Source organism: Neophocaena asiaeorientalis, unplaced genomic scaffold (genome assembly GCF_003031525.2).
Source record: "Neophocaena asiaeorientalis asiaeorientalis breed wild unplaced genomic scaffold, Neophocaena_asiaeorientalis_V1.1 scaffold7, whole genome shotgun sequence".
Classification (NCBI taxonomy): domain Eukaryota; kingdom Metazoa; phylum Chordata; class Mammalia; order Artiodactyla; family Phocoenidae; genus Neophocaena; species Neophocaena asiaeorientalis.
The window spans coordinates 7,815,641-7,821,986 of NW_020185337.1; the positions used below are offsets into that span (position 1 = coordinate 7,815,641).

At 53.6% G+C, this 6,346-nt stretch overlaps 1 protein-coding gene across 1 annotated transcript in view; it reads left to right on the top strand.

Annotated features, from left to right (window-relative positions):
- Nucleotides 1-6,346, top strand: part of PPP2R2C (protein phosphatase 2 regulatory subunit Bgamma) — a 134,440-nt gene that overhangs the window by 104,366 nt on the left and 23,728 nt on the right. The window lies entirely within an intron of this gene.

Below are 6,346 nucleotides of genomic sequence, written 5' to 3' on the forward strand. Positions count from 1 at the left end.
CTCATTTTATGGTCAGCGGAGATTTGCCCAAGAGATGAGTGATGGCCCTCATACCGGTGCTCCTGGGATAGGTAAGGGAGACCAAGGCTCTGAGAAGTGCACCTCAGACCTCAAAGGAGTGAGGGCCACAGCAGCATAGCCACCTTCTCTCCAAAGTTTCAGGACCCTCCCAGTGGGATCCCACAGAGCGGTGTGGCTTGGAACTGATCGGCCATGGTGCCTGGGGCTGGTGTCACCCCACTGGTTTCAGGACACCAGGCGATGCTCTTGGCAGCAAGAGATGAAGGAGTTTCTATAAAAATCTCTGCAAACCTGATGACTCTGCAAAGGCTCACCTGGATTACATTCCTGTGTCCTTGGCAGTAAGAACCACAGACTTCCTTCTGGAATGGAACAGGACAAACCCGTTTCTGCGCTTTACTGACCCCCAGGCGTCTGGCACACTAGCAATAAAGGGGGGCTTCTGTTACAACAGCAAGATTGCAATCCCTCTTCTAAACCTGGGCTACTTCTACACCAGTGGGGAGAAGTGGGAGCATGAATCCACCAGTTTATAAAGCTTGATGGGAACACGGCCACACCCATTCATTTCCATATTGTCTGTGGCTGTTTTTGCATCACAGAAGTGGAGTTCAGCAGCCTGGACAGAGGAGATCTTGTGACCTGCTAAACCTAAAATATTTCCTCTGGCCGTTTACAGAAAATGTCTGCCAACCCCTGGTCTAGAGGGTTACATGTGTGCTCATTCACACTTGGCCACTGAAGGAAAAGGGGACTGGAGCCAGACAGCTGCCCGAACCAGAGCTATCTTCCCAGGCCCCCGGGTGCCCCAGGGAGGCAGCAGCCCCTCCTGCCCACTTGTCCACGCTCCCGTGGCTGTGTTTTTCCTCTCGTGTTCCTGGAGCCTCAGCTCACACTGGTCCAGAGAAGTTGAGTGACTGGCCCAAGGGAGGCGCCGCATGGATCTAAGGCAGATTTAAGCCACTTGCCTGCAGTGTTATGCCACGTGCCTTCTTAGGAGTTCACTTCCAAAGCACCTACTCCTTGCCAGGCCCTGTCCTCAGCACATCACGTGCGCCATCTTAATTAATCCTACCGCTACCCTAGGAGGTAAGGCGTACCATTGTCATTTTGAACTTGGGGTAACTGAGGCACAGAGAGCTTTAGAAACTTGCACACACAGCTAGCAAGCAGACAGAGCCCGGATTCAGCCCCAGGCTGTCAGGGGCCGGAGTTCTCGTCCCCACTCTGCTTTGCCTCCCAAGTCACAGCATACTGCATACTGCATATTGCAGCTTCCGGAACTCAGTTCCAGTCCCAGGCTGGTTCCCCCTCTGCCTGGCCCCAAGCAAGTGGCTTCTCTTTGCGGAGCCCCCATTTCCTCATCCACAGAAAGGGGGGGCACCTCACTCACACGTGGAGAGGATTGAACAGACACAGATGTGAAGCTATCTGATCAACCCGCAGGGCATTTCAGGTGGGCACAGGTACCAGTCTGGTATAAACTGGAGCTTGGGGTTTAAACGATCTTGCCTGCACCCAGATGAGTGAAACAGATGATAGGTCAGCCAGTATTTGCAGCCTGAACAGAAGGCCTTCTCTTGTGGGTGGGGAGTAGGGGAACCCAACCCCCATTTTAGGGAGTTCACTTTAGCTGAGACTGGGGGGCTAACCAGAGGCGGGGAGCCCCACTGAGGCTTAGGCAGCCTGGGCTGAGGGCCAGAGCAGAGGGACCTCCAGGTGGACTAGCACAGGCCACGGAGGCAGGTTGGATGTGATGGAGGGAGAGGGAGGGATCCAGAAGCCGCCCTGACTCCTGGCTCTGCGTTTCAGGGCTGGGGCTGCTAAAACAGGGAACTGCAGGGAAAGAAGAGGTCTGGAATGGAGGTAGAGGAAGCTGTCCATGATAACTAGCATTGCACCCGTGTCTTTTCCCCAGCTTCCAGGAAGCAGACTGGGTGTCTGAGTTCCCAATGGATGCCATAACTTCCCACAAACTGGGCAGCTTAAACCACCAGAAATCTATCGTCTCATGGTTCCAGAGGCCTGAAGTTTGCAGTTAAGGTGTTATCAGGGCTGTGTTCCTCTGAAGCCTCCTGGGAAGGATCCTTCCTTGCCTCTCCTAGCTCCTGCGGCCCAAGGCATCACCCCAACCTCTGCCTCAGATGCCACATGGCCTTCTCCTCTGGGTGTCTCTGTTTCTCCTTCGGTGTCTCTTATAAAAACACTTGTGATCAGATTTAGGGCCCACCCCGGTAATATAGGAAGACCCCATCTTGAGATCTCAACTTGATCATATCTACAAAGACCCTTTTTTCCAAGTAAAGTCACATTCACAGTCTGGGGGGGTTAAGATGTGGACATGTATTTGGGTTGGGGGGGGCAGAGGGGAGGCACCATTCAACACACTGCACTGGAGGAAAATACATCGCGCTCAGCCAAGGGGTGTGGACCGGAGCTAGTCTACCTTCTCCCTTCATCCTCTCCGCGTGACCTGCTCCCCTCTCCGCCTACCTGTGTCTGACACTTTCCTAGGAGGGAAAATCATTCTTAGCTGCCAAAGTGTGATTGAAAGTTAAGCAAAAGCCATCAGACACTTGGAGTACAACTAGATGGAAAAATAGAACATGAATAATTCATCCAGCTTTGCCAGGGGGCGGGGGGCTTGTAAAGGAGTCTAACTATGCTCCTTCCCAAGAGAGGTCAGTCCTGCCATGAAAAAAGCACTGGCTACACGTGGGATTCATGCAGCTGATTCTGAAGTGGGCATGGGGGAAGCCACCTGTGGGTTAATCCCCGAAATGAAAGCGTGCTCCAGGGTCATACTCAACCCCTGATTTTGCAGATAGGGGAAACCGAGACTTACAGATGGAAGTGATTTCTGCATGTGGAACTGAACATTCCAGAGAGAGGTAAAGCCAGACCCTGGCCCAAGGCCCCCAACTTCCAACCCAGCACTGGTCCTGCCAAAGTCCAGGCCACTGTGTATGGTCAAGTGTCTCAAAGTCCATAGGCATGTGGCCACTCAGGTGGGAGTCCCAGAGGAGTGTTTGTGGTGTCTGTTTGGGACGTAATTACCGTGCTCTGGAGGCTTCTCTGCACCTACTTCGCTGGTCAGGAGTCCGTCTCCAGGCCCCTGCTCTGTGATGTGGCCATGGGGATTCAGTAGGGACAGCCCCTCTCGATAATTTGGCTCTCACACACCCGATGGCAGTGAGGAGCTGGGCACCCACAGGGAGATCCTCGTCCTGTGACGAGCGGAGCCAGAGGTCTTGGAGAAGCCGTCCCGGGACTGGGTGATGGTGGACCCGCTTGGATGGCCACGCCCTGAAGGACGCTGTGCTGTCCTGGAGGTGCTGGGTCAGGCTGTGGGCCCTGGGATTCAGAGGCACACATTGGCCATGACTGTGCTTTTGTCTTCCTCCCCCAGCATCAGGTGGAAAGGAAGCTCTGTGCTTCACATCATCTTTCCCCAGCACCCACTGTATCCTGTCCTTTGTTTGAAACAGCAAGAGAGATTCCCCGAGTGATGCATAGGCTGTAAGAGCCGTGGTCCACGGCTGTTGATGGGACCCAGGCATTGGAGACTCTGTCTCCTCAGCCCATGCACAGGGTCCCCGGTCCACGTGGGTTCCCCCCATGGCCGGCTCTGTGTAGCCCTGGTTCAGGCATGTTAGCTGTAGAGCCTGCAGACATGACTGAACCCCGCAGACTTAGCCATCATGGCCTCGTTCAGAGTTCTAGCAAGTGTTTGCAGAAGGCAGGCCAAAGCTGAACATGGTGGTTGTGAGGCGGTCGGGGGCGGTTGGAGTGCTGTGGGTCACGGGAAACAGGAAGCAGGAAGCCCGTGGACTATAATCAGGCAACACCCATTTGCTTGGCTTTGGCCCCTATGTGAGCCTGGGACCAGCGTCTGGGGGCCTGAGAGAGGAGGCTTCACGCCACCACACTGCCCTCTCTCTGGCCACTGGCGTCCACAGCCTCCCAGGTAGAAAGATGGTTCATAAACCCCAGTTTCGGTCTCCAAGAGCCAGAGTTCAGACATCATACCTCTGATCCCTTCTCTGTTGGGCTGGATTCCAGAACATCTTGAGGCCGGGAAGGAAAGAGTTTGGACACTGACGCAGTCAAGAGGGTTAGGTGATCCTGAAGTAATAATCAGAAAGTCTCAGAGGTGACAAGAGCCTGCTGATTGGCCCTGAGGCTCACGGCACAGCACGTGCCGGCTCTCAGAACTTCAGCCTGGAAATGACACGCATCACTTGTCGCTTCTGCCCTCCATTCATTGGCAAAAGCAACAAGTCACAACGGCCTGAGCCCCCTCAGGCCGGGTGACAGGTCTCCCTGGGGTGCTGAGGGAACCACCTACAAGGCAAGGCATCTTTACTCCCTGAGGAGGGTATAACCCTGGGAAACACGGTAAAACCCCACGTCCCCTGACAAGCGACACAACCGGGACTCAAACCTGACCTGCGTGCCCTAAGGCCTGGCACTGCTGTTTCTCCCAGGCCCTCTTTGGCTTTTGTGTCCCAAGTCCTGTGGGAGAACCTCAGTCCCCGTTTGCAGAACATCTGACAGGTGCTGTACTCATGCGCGTTTCTTAAACGACGGCACTTTTTCTCCAGACACCATTTGAAGTTCAGTAGGAAATCAAAGCCGTTCTAAGCAGGCAGAGCCCATGGAAAGTCATGAGCGGGGGCTCAGGCTGAGAAGGATGGGGCTGCAGGTTGATGTTGATGGAATTCACATTCCAGAAGTCTTGGCTCTTTTTCTCTCTCAACCTTTAGTCTCACTTTTTCATGATTTAATCTCTGCTTCTTATCGTACCAGAAAACCACAGTTTCCTGGGAAACCAATTCAGGCACTGACGACATAGCTCCTTTTTTCCCTCTCTTTCTATTTTGATGTGATTCTAAGTTTCTGGTTAATGGTGTGCTTCTAGCAAGCAAGATTTGAGCATCTGCACAGAAAGCCTCCTCTGATTGCACAGATTCAACCATCTTTTCTGATGTTTTATAAATTCTACTGTTTATAGAAGTCAGAAAATGCCTCTTTCTTACTGAGAGAGGAAGCAGCCTGGGGCAGGTGGAGGAGGGGGTGCTGACAGCAGATGAATGTCAGAGTTTCAATCAGTATTTTCCAGATAATAAAAAATAGGGCTTCCCTGGTGGCGCAGTGGTTGAGAGTCCGCCTGCTGATGCAGGGGATGTGGGTTCGTGCCCCGGTCCAGGACGATCCCACATGCCGCGGAGCAGCTGGGCCCGTGAGCCATGGCCGCTGAGCCTGCGCATCCGGAGCCTGTGCTCCACAACGGGAGAGGCCACAACAGTGAGAGGCCCGCGTACTGCAAAATATAATAATAATAATAAGAGCAACTGACATTCGTTGAGCTCTGCGATGTGTTAGGCAGTTGCCGAGGGCTTTGCCTCTTCTCATCTTCACAGCAAACCTATGAGGATAGAACTGTTAGCCCATTTTACAGATGAGGAAACTGATGCATGGGGAGCTGGTTGGATGGTGGGGGGACTCACCCAGGATCACACAGCCAGGAGGTGGCAGAGCTGGCATTCTCTGAATCCAGAGCTCACACGAAAAGAAGAGGGAGGAGGGGGCATTTCCATAAGAGGGAACGGGCTGTGCAGAGCCCCCAGGGGACTGGAGAGACCAGAGACCGAAGGTGTCGCTGTTCGAGAGGAAAGTGCCTTTAGGGCAGAGCGACTAGTAGGATCTGAAGCCAGAAAGGTAGAGAGAGGCCAGGGCATGCCAGGCCTTGAATGCTACAGCAAGGGGTTATGATTTGCTGTTGTAGGCAACAGCGAATGGCCAGGAATCCAGCCTCACCACTTACTGCTGAGCCACCCTGGACAAGTTGTTTACCCTCTCTGGGCTCCAGCATTTCAGTCAGAGATACTTCCTTTCCAAGCAACAAAATTCTTGACACTAAACAGAAAATGGACTTATTGGGCCCTATATTTAACCGTCCAGGGGTTGCCGTTTTCGGGTGAATCCTCACCTAGGATTCTAAAGGTACTGACAGATCTTTCTCTCCATCCACTCTGTCTTTGGGGCGGTCTGCCCCAGCCCCAGGCTCCGGATTTCCCCTTGTCATGGCAGCAGATACAGTCCCTTCCTCTCCACACCACCCAGCCCGCAGAGATGACAGAGCTGCATCCCAGCGTTCCCAGTATTCCAAGTCTGGAGCCCCTCCCCTGGCACATCTGACACCAGATGCTATCCCTCGTGGTGACTGTGAGTGGGAATGGAAGGCACGGATTAGAGCTGAAAACCCAGAAAAGCAGAGAACCTTTTCCCCAAAGCAGAGTCTTGATGCTGTGGTCTGAAGGGA